This window comes from Coturnix japonica, chromosome 17 (genome assembly GCF_001577835.2).
Source record: "Coturnix japonica isolate 7356 chromosome 17, Coturnix japonica 2.1, whole genome shotgun sequence".
Taxonomy (NCBI): domain Eukaryota; kingdom Metazoa; phylum Chordata; class Aves; order Galliformes; family Phasianidae; genus Coturnix; species Coturnix japonica.
This window is the reverse complement of record NC_029532.1, coordinates 6,555,563-6,572,970: the sequence shown is the minus strand read 5'-3', so window position 1 is coordinate 6,572,970 and position 17,408 is coordinate 6,555,563. Positions and strand designations below refer to the sequence as shown.

At 47.3% G+C, this 17,408-nt stretch overlaps 1 long non-coding RNA gene across 7 annotated transcripts; it reads right to left on the bottom strand.

Annotated features, from left to right (window-relative positions):
* Positions 1-1,129: 1,129 nt before the first annotated feature.
* Positions 1,130-17,238, bottom strand: LOC107321721. Of its 7 annotated transcripts, none has more exons than XR_004309108.1 (6): positions 17,140-17,229; positions 15,945-16,914; positions 15,227-15,398; positions 7,532-7,615; positions 4,078-4,218; positions 3,283-3,755 (listed from the first exon to the last, which is right to left on the bottom strand). It is a non-coding gene; the product is annotated as an uncharacterized LOC107321721 (long non-coding RNA). The 7 variants fall into 7 exon arrangements; XR_001558654.2 differs by lacking the exon at positions 4,078-4,218 and having other exon boundaries at positions 3,291-3,755; positions 15,945-16,107; positions 16,662-16,914; XR_001558651.2 differs by lacking the exons at positions 3,283-3,755; positions 4,078-4,218 and adding an exon at positions 1,130-2,353.
* Between the last annotated feature and the right edge of the window lie 170 nt (positions 17,239-17,408).

The following is a 17,408-nucleotide window of genomic DNA, read 5'->3' as shown; positions in this document are numbered from 1 at the left end:
ACTTGTACCTCTTTCAAAACTTTTAATGAATTGTAGACATTTCATGAGATTTATAGCGTGAACCCGACTGCTCAAAACGTTGCTTTAAACATATTTGTCACTTTGGCAATGGAACAAAAAACAAAGCTGGAAGATATTGCCTTTAGAAATAAATCATAAATATACGCATCCTAAAGGGGGTTTATTTTGGTCATTAATAGTTGATGCTCCCCCCCCAGCTCAGGATTTAAAGTTAAATTATGCAAAATCAAAAACAAACCTTATAATACTTAATCAAACATGCATAAAACTGTCAGGACCAAATAAATTCTCTCAATTAACTCGCTTCAGATTGTGATTGCATTTACTAATTTAATCAACACTAGAATAATTTGGAGAGCTGCTAATGATAAATTACCGTGGTGCTGCACATGAAGAGCCTCCAATGCAGCGTGTGCTGAGATGAGAATGCAAGACGTGCTTGCCAGGCTGGGGGCAGGATGGAGCAGCAGCTGAGTTGTCACAACTGTTTTGTAGTGGAAATGTCTTATTCCCATCTTTTTTTGGGGTATTTATTTTACAGTAAATAGTTAAAACACATCTCATGGATGGCTCTTTTCTGAACAAATTAGTGTTCACTCATGGAGTCGTTCTCCTTCCAACGTGGGAGGAGTTTAGAAGCGAAGCAATTCCATCCACAGGCGTTTGCTCAGTGTGTGACTGAGACCTTCAGCTCTGAACACAAGGCAGGGGCTGCAGCCTCCCATCCTGCTCTCCAGCTCCAATGCACCACTGCACTCCTGGAGCTGGAGTAAGAGCTTCGTCATGCTGCGATGTCCTTTAGCTCTGTCCTTTTGCACTTTGATTGGAGCTGCTCTTACAATAAAATGGATCTGACCCCTGTCTAGGAAAAGCTTTCAATACTATTGCTTGTGGAGGGCTAAACATCTGATTTTTTGCAAGCATAAGCAAGGTTGTATGGAGAGGTTTTCCTTTTACAGGTTCGTGTGAAGGAGGCTGTGAGGTATCCAACCCTGGATCTCCAAAAATCAGACCTTTATGTGGTCCATAACCTTTCTACATCTGTTTTACAAAGCTTAACAATGACCATATAGCGACTGTGGGAACAAACTCATTGCAGTGCTCTTTCCCTCTTCCCCAACACCCTCACTGTAAAATATACTTCATAGAGGGCAGCTTCCCCTTTTTCTCACCTTTTATTTGAATCAGGGCTTGCACTGTATAAACGTAGAGCTCTTACACCATTTGGTCAGCAGCAGAAATATACAGGCACAAACCTGTGTGTGCTGAAGATATATCCAGTATACAGCTCACAGTTCTACTTCAGCAGCCCAGAAACAACTGCTTGCTCTGTATAACTCCATAGCCTTAGGAAGGTCTTATAGCCATAATTCCAGGTCTTAAAGACAATAAACATGTTGATGTGAGGTTTTGCAAGCTAGCATTCATTGCTGGTTACCTCTGATATCCAAACCCACCATTCCAAACCAGCAGCACCTGTACAAACCCCTGTGGGTTCTGCTGTAAAGCTGAAATATAACAAACTGAGGATTTAATTCTTCCCTTTTCCTTAAAGGAGATTTAGGGTCAAGTCTCAACCTTAAATTTTAGATGTAATCGATCTACCCAACAAATCTACACTGTAAAAGCTGGGGTAATAATTTTTCCTTATTACTCCTTTCCAGATCTCATCTCTTAGCTTAAATGTCAGCTTTAATCAGTTTGAAGAGATTTGCATGTGGTAAATAATAATGCAGTAGATTAGACTAATCAAACCAAATTCCATGTAGCAGAAAGCAGAACCAATTCCCGCTCCTGCAGTGGTGCTGTACCAGCTCCGGGGTCCTGCAGCTCTCCCTGCATCAGTCAGCACACAAAGCCACCACGGCACCGCCCTCAGCACCAAGGGGTTTGCTATGTCAGAAACCTTCCTTTTCTTTGGGGTGCATGGAAGGCATCGGTGCAATTTTTCCTTTCCTTCTTTGCTCTTTCCCTCACGGCATCTCTCAGACCAGCAGGTTCAGCCTCTGGCTCCGCATCCCCGCCGTCCCCGGGGTTGGCATTGCGCGTACGGTCGCGCCCCGCCAGGCGGAGCTGCTGTCCCAGCGTTACGGCGGCTCCGAGCGCTTCTCCAACCCCAGACCCCGGGGTCGGGACAACTTTGTGTCCGCTGAGGGTTCGGTACCGTCCGTCCCAGAGAGAATGTGCGCTCAGTGCGGAGCAGCGCCTTGATGGTGGGTGGGGAGAAGCTCCTGGAGCTTTGTGCCTTGTGGACATCGCGTCTGTTCGGGCTGTGCGTTGGAGCTTCATGATCATCGAGGTCCCTTCCAACCCGGGTCATTCTGTGAGTGCACTGTGGAGGAGGAAAGGGCTTTTCAGAGTCATTACACAGCATTAGCCCTACGAATAAAAACAGGCTGAGAGAAGAGTAATAAAGGATTTATCAGATCATCTTCAAACAAACCCGCATGTAAAAGCAGCGTCTTTTCAAACACGAAAACCACTGCAGTAATCTAAAGCAGATTTCCCTGTAGATCAGAGCTCTGCCTCTCTATTTACCCTCAGACTGGGGAAATGCGGATCTCAAGTTGCACCTACCTCCAAAGGGAAAATCATTTTATCAGTGCGGAGAGCACAGAAATAAGAGCTGCAAGCATTGCTTCCAAAAATGCAGCACTATCACCCTCTCAATGGACACATTGGCCCATTTTTCTGTCTGGCTTTTTAAAAGTCTGAGTGTTGGCACCAGCAAACCAAGTGACCCCATCAGGAGCTGCACCCAGGAGGCAGCATTTTGCACAAGGCTGCTGCCAGCTCTATGGGGCTGGGAAGGGACCCACGATTCACCTCCGTTCTGTTCTCCCCATGTTCATCGCAGGCAGAGCAGCCCTCAACTTCATAATGCAACGTGTTGCCAACAAGAACGTGAAGGAGACAAAAACCCAAAGCCCTCATCAATCACAGCCCAGCTCCCGGTACAATTAGCAGCTTCTATTATCTTAAGAATGACACTTGTAGCACAGAGCAGAGCACGGTGCACCTTGTGTTATAATACAGCTTGCAAAAAAAAAAAGAGAAGGCTTGAATTGCATTAACATTGCATTAGATTCCCATGACTTTTTATATCAGCACTTGTGAGTTATTTATGAATTCATTTATTTACAAGGACAGCCCTTTCTGCATTCAGTTGCCATGGTTCCTTTAACTCCTGTATCTTATTAATTCTGGATGTTATGAAATAAATACACAACAGACAAGCACCGGGTGTCATTTCCCCCCCCCCCCTCAGTTACCCCCTTTATATTTTGCAGCTTCATTCCCTGTGTCCTGGGCGGAAAAGCCCCAGCACCTCCCTGCACTGCAGCCCAGGGTGATGCTGGGGCTGTCTGGGATGGAGGATGGTCCTACAGCCAGGATCCCGAAGCCAGCATGCTGGAAGCGTGTTGTAATAGAATTCCACAAGAAAATTAAATCAATTACCGAGTCTAATAAAGCTCTGAAGGTTTTTAATTAAACTAAGTTTTAATTAAAGCAGCACGAGCTCGTGCTCCTTTGATATTCTGCCTCAGACCCCAGAGGATTGCAACTCCTTTTGGTAATTTACGTGGGCTGGATCAATCACGAGAGGCACACGAGTGTGAGAACTCTGTCAGTTCCATAGGATGGAATACTGAGTGCTGGGAAGCAGATGGGGTGGGAGCAAACAGCAGCCTGAGCCAAGCCCATAGCAGGGGATGCCATCACCCAAAGGGCTCCTGCAGGGAGAAGGAGCAGATGAGAGTTAGGTCACCCAACTTGCACATCTGGTAAGTGGCCACAGGATGTTCTGCCTCTATTTTAGTCTTGTTTTGTACACAATATGCCCCAAACATGCTTTGTTTCTTAAGGAGATAAGGATCTTTATGTAACCCATTTTTCCTTAACACTAAGTCCTTTGTCAGGATTAAAGGATCCCAAAACATCTGTATGAGCTTGGGTGGCAGATGCACAAAGAAAGCAGCCTGAAATAACATGGAATATTAACCTACTAAATGAGGTATTTAAAAAGTAAAAAGACCCTTTTGCATTCTTACTTACATTCCTGACCCTGGCTGCACAATGCAGATGAAAACAACAGCATTGCCATCCTCTGTGACTTTCATTCCAGCACTCATACCTGATGTTTCTCTTCTTTTTTAATGGGGACAACATCACTTTCTTTGCAGCAGTCCACACCACCTTGCTCAGAAAGACACCATAAATCCCCTTTTAGCATCCTACTAAACCAAGGAGCACAGTGCAGTCCCCCAGAGCTATTTTTGTAAGCTCTGCACCACTTTTGCCCAGCTGCTGATCTCACACACCCCCACCCATGTAACGAGCATCAGCTGAGCAAGGCAACTGCCCTCCCTCTGCCTCCCCTCGGTGTGGCATTGCTGCACACCTGGGCTGCACATGTGGAAAGGAAGGGAAAGAGACTGACATGGATGGATGAATGGATGGATGGATGGATGGATGGATGGATGGATGGATGGATGGATGGATGGATGGATGGATGGATGGATGGATAGATGGACGAGAGCACCCAGCAGCTGCCATCCCAAAGGCTTTGCCAGTAACCGAGATCAAACCTAATTCAGAAGTGACCCCACAGAGCAGGTCAGAAGCACCCCAGAGTGCTGAGCAGGCTGCCAGCAGCCCCCACCATTCCCACTTCCCGGCCCATTTCCAGCAATCCATACTGGCCCATCCGTCCTGGCCGTGGCCAGCTCGCAGCCATTAGTGTGATTACTGGGGGTCGTGAAGTTCAAACAAAAATGTCAATTTTCATCTGGAAGAATGGTCCCATTTTAGGAACCAAAGGGATTTCTTTTCTCTCTCTCAGAGCCCCCGACTGTGAAATCATTGCTCCCTGAAGGCTTGCAAATTTCTGGCCAGCGAAAGGTGCCAATAGCTCCTGAGCCAATAAAAAGATTAACAAGGGTCACTGGTGCTTCCCTCCCTGGCTGCACTCGAAGGCTCTGGGGCCTATTTTGAAGATATTAACCGTTGCCTTTACCTCCTGCACGTTTATCACAGGGTTCAGGTCTGTATGGATTTATCGATGAGATGCTGCCATCAATCTCCCCAGCAGAGTGCCAGCCCCAGAGTCACCTGGGTGACATCACCCGAATGGGGGCATTGAGCAGGGACAGGAGGAAGAAGATTGAAATGACACAAAGCAGCTGCTGGGGGAGATGCAGGCACTGCTCAGGGGCAGAGGCTGCTTCACATAAGGGTTGGGGTACAGTCTGCCCCACATGCATTGGTTTGGGGTCAGGGTGCAGCCCTCACGTTGAATATTTCCTGTTCTGTAGAAATTTGAGATAGGTCCCTATAGCCTGTCCACAGTCTTGTGGCACTGTGGGGTGGCACATGGCAGTGTAAGGGGATATATGGTAATGGTGAATCATGGTGACACCTGACAGACCAGGGACACATATGGCCATGGTGGGTGGCACTGTGCCCATGGGATACCCAGGTTACCCTGTGCCTACAGCCCTGGGGCTGCTCAGCCCACCTGGGACATGTCATGGATTTCAGGTGGGTTTTTTCTTTCTTGTCATTGTGTTAAATAATTAAGTCTGTTCCATCTTTACCTACTGACAATGTGGCCCTTAATTAAGTGGTTTAATTAGATGCTGGCAGCTTTAATTAAGTTTAGGAAGCTGGAGGTGACTGGGAGCCTTTAGCTGAGTTGTGAAGCTTTTCCCTGAGGTTGCGATATGGGAGATTCCTTTGCTCCATGCTCCGGTCTCTGGGCAGGGACCCAAGGCAGAGCCCATCCCTTTTGTTCCCACTGTGTCCCCCTGTGGCTGCTTGGGGCACTGTTGGCTCTGAGGTGTCAGGGAGCCAAGTTCTGCCTGGGACCATGGGTTGGACTGAGCATGAGGCTGGGATATAGAGACAGAACGGGACCCACATCGGGCAGAGGAGCAGCATCTGCAATTCTACACCATGCGTGGGGCTGTCTAAAAGATGTATTGCTTTTTAATAATGTAAATATGTAAATATTACTGAGGTGCCATTAATCCTCCTTGCCTCAACTTGATACCACTCTTAAGAACAAATGTAATAAGATATTATTAATATGCAAAGTAATAGCATGTTCACCTGGTGAACGTCAATGCATTGCAGAGCTGAGCAGCAGCGAGTAGCACTGGGGAGCAACCTGTCCCCCCCCAGCCCATGGGATGGCTGTGCCACTCTGAGCCCTGCAGGCACAGCCCACTGCTGCCTCTCCTCTGCAGCAATGCCTTCACTGCTGGGTTGCTGCAAAGCCTCATGAATTTTCCTGAAGGATTTCCTGGCCCTCTCTCTTTAGTTTTGTGCAAGAAGAGGGGGAGCCTGGCTGGTCCCAGGGCATGGTTGTGCAGGGATTGAATAGAAAATTGTTCTGTGCAAATGGTGCTTCGGTTCACGTCGGCCCTGCTCTGTAAATCTGCTCAACCTTCTTGCAGGGGAAACTCAGGGAGATAACCAATATTTCAACAGCACAGACTGGTGGAGACCTTCACCTCTTGGTGTCCCCCTGGGCGTGAGAGCAGAGAGCAGTTCAGGCATGAGCACGGCCATGGTTAATGCAAAAATTAACCTGCTGTCCTCACTTGGGTCAAAGTAATTTCATTTAATTTGATAATCTGGGCCCTTTATCATTAATGAGTCCTTGGGGGGGTGGGGGTCAGAGCCTCTTTTTGGCTGAAGAGAGCAGCAGAGATTATTTTTAACACTCAGACCACTCAATAAAGCAGGAATACTTCTTCTATTGACAGCGTTGTTGGTTTTCTCTTTGGTGGCTGAATGGAAATAGCCAAATTAATCTCTAATTAAATCTGAAACGAATCCTCAGTTTCACAGTTAATGAACCCCAGAACCACAGATTTACCTGTGTAAAATGTACTGAGAATAACCAGGACTGTATCAAAGAAAATGAATCAAAAAACATTTGTTCCCTATTTCTCTCTATACAAGAAACTGGGCAGTAAGCAGGAAAACTACCAGGCTGCCACTGAGCACTGATGGACTGATCTCCTTGCAAAGATGTTGGTTAAACCACCCCAGGCACAGCTTCAGAACCAATCAGATTTGGGCTGCTCATGCTCTCCTCTGCTCCCATTCCTGCTGCACTCCTTCCACAGCCCCAGATCCTTTTCTTGTCTCCAGTCTGCATGGGGCACCTGTGTGCAAACTGCCTGATCTCTCTAGGCATGACCCTTCCCTTTCCTCCCAGGTTTCTTTATGCATCATCACTTTAGCAGGGTTTATTGTCCTGGAAATCTGTTTGCCACATGTTAGCTGGAGCTCTCTGCTAAGGTCCTTGGTTAAATATTCATGCAGAGGTTGCTATTAAAGCAGGGGTGAGAACTCGGGTTACATGCAGGAGACGAGGAGATGGCTGTGCTGGCACAGGAGACAGCCTCAATATCAGGTTAAGAATCCTTGTGGAAACGCCTCACCCCACATAAGGTCTGGGTGTGGAGTGGTAGGGGAAGATCCCCCACATATTAGTTACCTGTGTGAGGTTGGCAAAGCAGGGCCCTGAAATTCTTCTTGTGTAGGATGGTAGGAGATGAAGTCCTGTGTGGCTCTGAGGGCACTAAAGAAGCAAAAGAGAATTCTGAATAAGGTTGAGTTTCTAAGATGGGAAGAAAAAGGCAATACCTGTGGATGTGGGATCAGGGGCTGCAGCTTCACCTCCATGCATGGGGCAAGGAGAATGCTGGGCAGGGAGCAGCACCCAACCCTGAGCAGGGGCTGCAGTGAGGAGGGGATGGGGACATTGCAGGGGGACAGACCACCCAGCAGCATCCTGCCCTCCCTCCTGGGGATAGGAACCGCGAGGGCAAAAGGACAAGGGAGCAGAAGTCAACCCCGGGGTGTTGGGTAACTGTCACCTGAGCTCTGCCTAAAGGTGACTTCCTCATGAATGGCTCCCAGAACACCAACACGCCAAGCTGGTGAATTATGCAGGGCAGCCCTGCGCCGAGCAGATGGCATTGCTGCTGTAACGTGAGCAGCAGCACTCGACAAAATGCAAAGCCCAGCAATTAACCTTTTTGAAGGTTTCCTCTTGTCCCGGGGATTAAACCTCCTCCAGTCCCCCTGTGCTCCATTCCTACTCAAGAGAAAGGAATAATCCCCCAAACAAACAAGGGAAATAGACTTTATAGCCCCAAGGTGGACTTCCATAAACAGCACAGCACCACTGGGTCTGATGCTGACTCCTTATGTAGGCAGTGCAAAGCCTCAGCTCGGGAGCTTATTGCTGCCTTGAACCAATGCCATCCCCTTATTTGTCTTCGAGATGAAATTTTGGCTCCAGAGGATACCTGGAAACTGTTTGGGATGCAGTTTTTATTTACACCCCCAAGCTTCAGCGTTCTATTCTTCCCAAAGCCTGCCCTTCTGCAGCCTTGGCCAGGGTTGATTTATGAGAGGGAAGTAAAAGAAGAATAAATCATTATTATTATTTATTTCTTTTTTAGATGAAGAGAGCAAATTGTTCTTTTCGTCTTAGAGTGAAAAAAAAACCCCACAATTCCCAATGTAAAGGTCTCAGGCCATGATTACTGGAAGAGGAGAAGGACAGACAAAGGAGGGAAATGGGGCTGGGGGACGGCAGCCCACCATGACAGCACAGGTGAGGGATGTTTTCAACGCCCTGTTCCCTTCAGGCCCAGATTTACTGCAGCAGACAATGCTCAGACACCCATGAGCATCCAACCTGCACTCAGGGCTCCTGCTATCAAATCCACTCCAGGCAGGGATGGAATGGGCTGGAGATGGCAAACCCTAAATTTGGTCCCTTTTCCCTTTCCCTGCATCTCCTGGGCTCCACCTTCTGAGTGCCACACACTGCGCTGGGCAGGGAGAACACGAGCAATGATTTACTTCTTAGAGAGAAAATGTATCTCCTGCTGGGCACTCACCTTGGTGTTTGACTAAAGCTATTATTTTTAACTATGATATTCAATCCTCTTCATGATTAAACTGATTAATTTCCAACAATGGAGTCTATATTGCCTAATACTTTTAATTAACAAAGTGTTGTACATATACTGGCAAAGCATTACTGGCACGATTCCTATGCAATACACTTAATTCCATAATAAATTATTGGCACGAAGGACTAAGATATAAGGCAGCCTGGAAGTGGCTGACAAGAGAGAAGGACTTGAGACTCGTGGTCACTGCTTGGACTGTCGTGGAATGCCAGATCTATTCCTTGTTTCCTGATGTTCTTCAGTCAGGACTGGGGAAGGGAGCACCCAGAATGGAACCAGCTTGGCTTTGCCTTAGGGCAACAGTAGTTGTGGTGGGGGGGTTAATCCTGTGTTTATGAATGGTCATTGCAGCAGAGAGGGAAACCACACCTTGTAAAGTGAGGACATGAAGGTTAATGGAAGGATTCGATGTTTTCCGAGGTTTTTTACAAATTAGTTAAGAGATAAATACCATGGGGCCACATGCTAAGCAAAATTCATTCCTTCGACTTTTATTGGATCACAGCGGAAGGAGTCGGCGGTCAGAGGTCATCAGTGTTGCTTTAAGGGGGTCAAACTAATTAGCACCACGGATCACGCTGCTGGCTGTTCCTTCTTTGTTTCCAAAGCCTCGCTGACCTGGTCAGAACCTCCTGGCCCCACTGGTTGAAGGGACCTGGCTCAGCCCTCCTGCTCTGCTGGAGAAATCTTTAGGCTTTTTTCTCTTTCAGTTCAACATGCAGCCAAAAAGGAGGCAACCCATGGCACGCAGCCATATCCTTTTTCCCAATGGTGTGAGCTGTACTTCCCACAGGAGGGGAAAGTGATGTGCAGAGCAAGGAAGATGGAAGATCTCCATTGGGACATTGGTTGGACCACTGGTTCTGCTGATGAGACTGAAGCTGGACTCCTAAAAGGGCAGCAGAGCCACAGGGACCAGCAAGGGGCTTCTGTGGGCACCAGGGTGGTGGCAGATACAAGGAGAATGCACTTGCACTTTTCTGTTGCTTTGCCCAGTGCTCGGTCAGCACATCATAATGATGAGTTTCATGCAAAAGTCGAGCCTAGCCTCAGTCTCATAAATTTGTTATGCATTACATCCAATTAATGTAAATTATTACAGCGACTAAATAATGGCTCTGCCATCCAGACAAGGGAATAATCAGAAGTGAGCCTGCAACTTCCCAAGGGCCCGGCTGAATTAACTCTTTCCCCATAAGTCCACTGGACTAACAGAGCTGGGTACCAGCCCCACTCTTCTCATGGCAGGAACCCATCTGGCCCAGTGCCTGAGGCACAAGAGCCCGGGCATCAGCAGGGTGATGGCAGTAAGCAACTGCCTACCAGCACCCATGGCATCTATCTGTCCTTCCATCACCAGCTGATGAACACCCTTCTCCCTGCCCCTCTTGCTACCCAGGGAGCACAGCCAGGTGGCAGTGCCCCAGACAGGGATCTTATGCTCATCAGCAGTGCCTCCATGTGCTGTGCTGTGAGACCAGGAAGTACCCTGCTGTGTTTTTCCAGGCAGAAGCAATCATCAGTGTTTGCAATAATTCCGGGGTTCAGATTAAATGGAATAGAGGCGTGAGATCAAGGTAATAAATAAATAGTCCCCTCCCTGCCTCAGCATGCTTCCCGTGTGTTCATCCTTAAGCTTTCCCACACTGTGCTGCTGCTTGGTTTGCTTGTGCCCAGCTCCTCGCCGTACCCATTTACCTTGGCAGAGCAGCCACAAATCATGCTGACACACCAATCAAGAGATCTGGAAATTTTTACATTGCTCTGTCTCTTGAAAGATGAGTCACCCCCTGCACTGTGCTCGTGGGCACCCGGATAAATCTGTCACAACCTTCTCCTTCACTCAAGGTGCAAAATTCCTTCCCTTTTTTCAGCAGGGCTGTATTTCCTCTCTCTAAGCTCCTCTTCTTGCCCCAACACGCATCTACAACCCTCAGCCATCTCAGTATATTTCTCCCTTTGTTCCTGTTTCACTGACAACTTCATCCTAATAGTCTCCTCAAAGGAATGATGAATGCATAAGCTGCATATTGATCACCACAGTGATTGATTACTGGATCTCTTTGACAGATGAGCCTACTAAGGTAGTTGCCAATATGGAGGTATGGATGGCAGGGCCCCCTTGTACAACAGTCTAATGGTATCTGACCTGATAGGGCAGCAAGGCAACTCCCTCATTTCAGCAGAAAGAAAGGCCTCTTTATACTCTTTATAAAATAATTCATAGGAAACTTAAAACACTCAGACACAGAGAGATTGCAAATGGGGAAATATGATGGATTATGGGTTGAAAGGAGCCGACTTCTGGAAGCTAAATTGATCCCCAGGAAAATGTTTTTGTCTGCTGTGAAAAATAGGCAATATCTCAGCAGCTCTGGAGGGCTATAATCTGGGAAATAATTTGCTTTTGATTTCCTTTAGTTTCAGGCATTATTATTATTTTATTTTTTTTTTAAGTTGGTTCCTTGCAGGCTTTGTTCCTCAGCTGGGGGAATCAGTGGAGAAACAGGCAAGGGATTAAGCCATGCCGACAAACACCAGGTGATCCTTATGGTTATAAAGCCCTCACCCCTCGCTGTCACTTACTCCATTGAGATGCTGCATCCCCTGCAAGAGGAATCACTACAACCAAAGAAAGAAGGGTCAGGCACATCATAGAACACAAGTGCCTACATGTAAAGGAGAAGGATGTCCAGCTGTGATCCCTCAGAGCCCTGCAATCAGCTGGTGTATGCAGATGTTATGCACACACTCATTTTCTAAATGCTTCCTGGCTGTCAGAACCTGCCTGCAGGTACGGAATGGTGGGGCAGAACAGCAGCAAGGCAGCTTTTGATAACCCCCTCCAAGCCACAGCTCTTGGCATCTGCTGAACGGTCACAGGGCTGAGCTCACGGTGAGATGGTTGTGGCACCAACCCCATGTGGGGACAGGGAGACTGAGGCATAGGAAAAAACCAAGTGGGGATCAGCTCTGCGGTCCTGGAGCCAGCTGAAGCCAAAAGCTTTTACTCTGGACAGAAAGGCACCTTGCATCCCTGACTTAGGAGCTGCTAAACAGAACATAGGGTCGGTTGTTAGAACACATTCATCAGCTTGCTTTCAGAGTGGAACTCCTCTTGATCTCACTTTCTGTTTCTTATCAGCAAGCTTTGGCTCCAGAGCAGTGTGGAATGGACAGGCAGTAGCTCAGCATCCTGCTGCAGGAACACACAAACCCTGAGCCCCAGCAATCGATCCCCCACAGGGTGCAGCCTCCAGGACACGGTAACCAATTAGTTAGATTTCTACAGACTTTACATTCGGTGAGTAATCATCAGTAAGTAGAAATGAACTGAGCCTGGGCAGAACACTGAGCCCAGTGGAGATGTTTTATTCATGGCCTCGACCACTGCATTCGCTGAGGAGGGTGTTTGGAGAGGGGTTCAGCCCTGTGAACATCCATGTGCACGTTTGACTTCACACTTACTCATATCAGAGCCAAGAATTACAGAGGTTTTGAAGCTGCTTCCTTTGTATCTGGATAGCCAAACTGCTGTTCCATTGGAGGCACTGAGGCTTATTTTTCTCCTTCTAGAATAAATAGCATTTTCATTTCTCTTTTAATCTGCAGCTATCTAACAAGAATTAATAACGGCTTGAGTGATAGAGACCAGTTCAACTAAGGCTAAATGACAAAGCAAAGCTTACAAGTGTGCGGGTGACATAGCAGATGGATTTTATCTTAAAAGGAAGATATTTAAGATAAAGCTGTGCAGATCAGAAGAACACACATGAAGTGGCTCCAGGAACAGATGTAAGTTTGGGGTGCTGGGAGGGTCCAAATCTGTGAATTCCACTTCAAAGCAGCATTCAGCAGTATCACAATGTGATCTATGTCTGCTGCTGTCAGCAGCATTGGCACAGCCCGTGCACAAGCACTGCAGTGAACTTGCACACTCATGCACGTGGATCTATTCTACATAGAATTGATGCGTTCTGCAGCCATGCTCACAGGACATAGCACAGTAGGACACATTGCTGCAATGTACAGCTGTCAGTAACACCTACAGACCTGTAATGTTCCGCAGCTGGACTGTGGAAACAGAAGGAAGTTGCTTGGAAATGGCTCATTCCCAGCTTAACCAGGCTGTCTGTCAGTGTAACTCTTAGATGTGAAGTGAGAAGCTTCAATGGGAAGCTTAAAAATCAGAGAAATATGAGGAACTCCTTGATAAATGAAGGAGAACAGAAGAACTGCAGCACAGAAAACAACATAAGTATCACATCCTTCTGTGCTGTGTGAGGGGATTGCCTGTCCATGCATCAGCCCAACAGCATGCCCATGGCAGAGCCAAGGTGATTCATAGCCATGAGCCCACCTGGCTGTCCTGCCTCCCACAACGTATCACACAGCACCAAGGGAGCAGCCTGGGGCCGACCAGAGCTCCCTCCAGGAGTGCAGCACCCAGCAGGACACGTCTCACTTGGCCTCCTGTCATTTGAGTCTCCAGATAGTTCACTGCATGAAACACTGTCCGGGCCTTTGGCAGGAAGTTGTGCTTAACGGCAGGCTCTCATCGGAGCCACTTGATTATATTAGACAGATAATTATTGATCCAGCTATAGTTTATCCTTGCTGCCTAATTTCAATAAACAGCAGCCTAGGAGAATTAGCAAGGGATTCTGCTCCCCCCCTCCCCCTGCTTCTTCAGGATTTGTCAGAAACACGATGATTTATGTGTATTCCAGTAAGATTCTCGCTTGTTGGCAGGCTGCAGGGACTGTTTGGGGTTGGAAGTGCTCAGCTTTATATTTAAATGCTTCCATGTGAGTATTCAGAGCTCTCACTGCCTCGCATTGTGATATCTGAATAATAACTGTGACTTATGCAAACCAGTTTTTAGCTGTTCACTGTGATCAATTTTTCATTTTAAGCAGCTCCCTGCCATCCTGGGGAAAAAAAGAGATCTGATAGGCAAGAAGGTAATAATGCTCTTCCCTTTTTAAATAATGCACAACTCATTTCTGGAGCAGTTTCAAACATGTTGCTTTCTATTAAGCTCAGATAATATTCTGAAGATGTTCCCTCCATGCTTTCAGGTGAGGCTTTGGAAATAATGAAGATGGTACAGTGCAGGGCACAGCCTGGGTGGGCAAACACTCAGCAGCACAGCAGGGCTGCAGAGCACCAGGCTGGGCATAAAGGCAGAGGGGAGAACCAGGTGTGGAGTCAGGTCTATTGCAGGATGCTGGGTAAGCCTAAAAGAGCAACAGCTGCTGTCAGTCAGGGGAAGGATTAGGAAAATATTCACTCCTAGGCAGTACTCAAGCTGACCAGGTGTGTTAATGGGGAAAAGCTCTCCTGTTGTGGAACAGACATGGGAGGTTTAGGTTGGATCTTAGGAGGAAGTTTTTCACCCAGAGGGTGGTGACGCACTGGAACAGGTTGCCCAAGGAGGCTGTGGATGCCCCATCCCTGCAGGCATTCAAGGCCAGGCTGGATGTGGCTCTGGGCAGCCTGGGCTGCTGGTTGGTGACTCTGCACACAGCAGGGGGTTGGAACTGGATGAGCACTGTGGGCCTTTGCAACCCAGGCCATTGTATGATTAGATGATAAGGGTTAAGTGGGTATCTTCACTGGAATGACCAGCAGCCTGTGGTCATTTCCCACACTGATTTCAGGAGTGTGCAGTGGACGCCTCTGAATTTCAGCCACTTTGTGACAAATAACTTCATAAAAAGCACCTTTTCTGATTTTTAAGAAATCCTCCCAAAGGAGAAATGAAAGGAAATCATCATTGCTAACAGTTCAACCTCTGCACCAACAGTGGCTAATGAATGTTTAAAACCTTGGGTTTGTGTTATTTCTTCCTGCCTTTTTGGGAGTCGGTGCTGCTGGGGGTTCAGTTCTCTCTCACCAGCCCAATTTGGAAACCTGCTGTATGAGAGGCATGAGACTGATGTATGATGACAAGATTAACAGATGACTGCTTGGAAATACTCCGCTCTGTTCCAGGCTCAGGCTTCCCAATGGGAGCCAGAGTGCTGCTGCAGTTTTCTCAAGGCCGGTTAGATTGATGCTCTGGTATTTTACCTTATACCCAAGAGTCACGGTAGCCAAAAATCTTTCCTGAGCTGCCAGATAAAAAGGTCACATAGAAAATGACTTTCCTGAGCATCTGTGACAAATCCCTGACTCAGCAATATTCATCCATTCCCTACCTGAGATGCTGCAGCTCTTTGGAAACCTGGACATCTTGCAAGCATCAGCAAGGAACCCTTCTGTCCAGCAAAATGCAAGGCAGATTCTCCACACAACCTTCAATATTTCATACTGACACTCCATCAGTTACTTTCCAGAAGGGTTTCAGGACAATCCTTTTCTTGCTGTAACCTTTGAATACTAAACCAAATGAATAGAAAAGCAAAAATAAAGGAAATCTCCTCCCATCTCTATTCTAAGGGCTCTTTTAGAAGAGGCCTTGTGTAATTTTTCCCTCTCTCACAGTACAAGAGCCTGGGATCTCTCCTGTGCTGCATATTTAGTGAACAGCATCTGCAGCATCTTAATTACAGTAGCTGTTCTCATCTTAATCTCTCGCTTGAGAATAAGGTTAAGTGTAATCTGTCCTAGATTCTTATACAGATGGTTCATTTCTTAAATACTTGAGAAGACTTGAGGCGATCTTTAATTCCTTAATCTGGGAACCAGGACCAACCACCCCGATTCCAAGTGAGATTTCACCAGATTTTACGTGGAAAACACACCACCATCATCACCCTCAAAATGGGGCTCTTTCTTTTCTGTTTTCTTGCCTTCTAATAAAAGTTGCTGGAGGTAAAAGAGACCCACACAACCCCCCCATCCTATCCTATCCCATCCCATCCCATCCCATCCCATTAATCCCAATAGCTGTGCAGCATCAAAGATTAATAGCACCTGAATGACGGGAGGAGGTAGCAGGTCCTTCTTGGCTTGAAATATGACAGTTTCTGATAAGTTCAGTAATACATTCAGCTGCTTCTCTCAACTGCAGTCAGATTGCTGACATCACCAGGAAAACACAACAAACCAAAGCCTGATTAAGGCCCAGATTTCCTTTCTGCAAGAAAACTGCATTTAACTAATTATGACTCTGGGAAGGAACAGACACACGATAGCTTTCAATTCAGTTTGTGTTGAAACATGGAGAGATTACAGCTGTGAAAATGGACTGATATATACATATATATACATATAGATAGATAGATATACACACACACACATATATACTGTGCTCGCTTCTTTAAGCCACTTGGCCATTTTAATTCCCCAGCTCTCAGCTCATGCTTATGATTTGATATTGGGATATCAAAGGCCTGAGGAAATGAACCCCCTTTCTGTGTTGTTTTCTTTATATCTCCAAGTGCTGCCTTCAGGCTCACGTGTTTTTCTGAGCAGGCTTACCTCATTTCCCACAGATCACAGCATTTACCCAACTTCCTTCCTGCAGGACTGGAGGTTATTGGAAGGGCTTCTCAAGCAAGATTGTGGCTTAGAGATGGCCATCTCCACCAGCCCTTCTTTGCTGGCCATTCCCCTCTTCTTTGTGATGCTGCTTAGAGTGGAAAACTCACTCACATACCAAGTGTCTGCAAGGAGAATGCTGGCACTGACCTGCAGCCATCAGTGACCATCCTGTACTGCAGGGTGAAGCAGTGTGCTGACCATACAGGTGTGCTGACCATACAGGTGTGCTGACCATGCAGGTGTGCTGTGGGGTGGCTGCAAATATCCACAGGTGCTGTTGCTCTGCTTTTGAACACAGTCCATCAACTGACCTCGTTGTTGCACATCCCTGATAGCACTTAGTGCAGCCCAAGAAAGACAACCCATGTCTTCCATGCAAAAGGCACCTCCACCATTACACCTGTGTTTGGAGATGGGCAATAGCACTGGAAAGGATTCATACTGGGAGCCTCAGAGGCCACATACAGCCCCTTCCCCCCAACTTCCCCACCCACCACTGGGCAATTTCTCTCCTCAATGATAGATATCAACACTTGCCCTGATGCAGCAGATGTCGCTCTCCAAACTCCCCCCCAATCGGTCCCCAGCGACGGCAAACCCATCGATTTTTTTTTTTTTCCCCCACCTCAAACCTCGCAAGACGGATGAAGGCCGTGATAAATGGCCGGGGATTGATTTGCACTTAATCGACGATTTGGTGAAGCCGCTCCAATAACACCCCGAGGTCCGGCTCTGAGGTGAGCTCTGAGGTGAGCTGTGAGGCCGACAGAGGGCGCCAAAGCCCGCGGCACGCGCCGCGACCGTTAGAACCGTTAGAACCATTAGAGCCGTTGGCGGCGTCTTGCCTCACCACACGCCGCTCCGCTCTGGATTCCTCCCGGGGTTTCGTTGCTC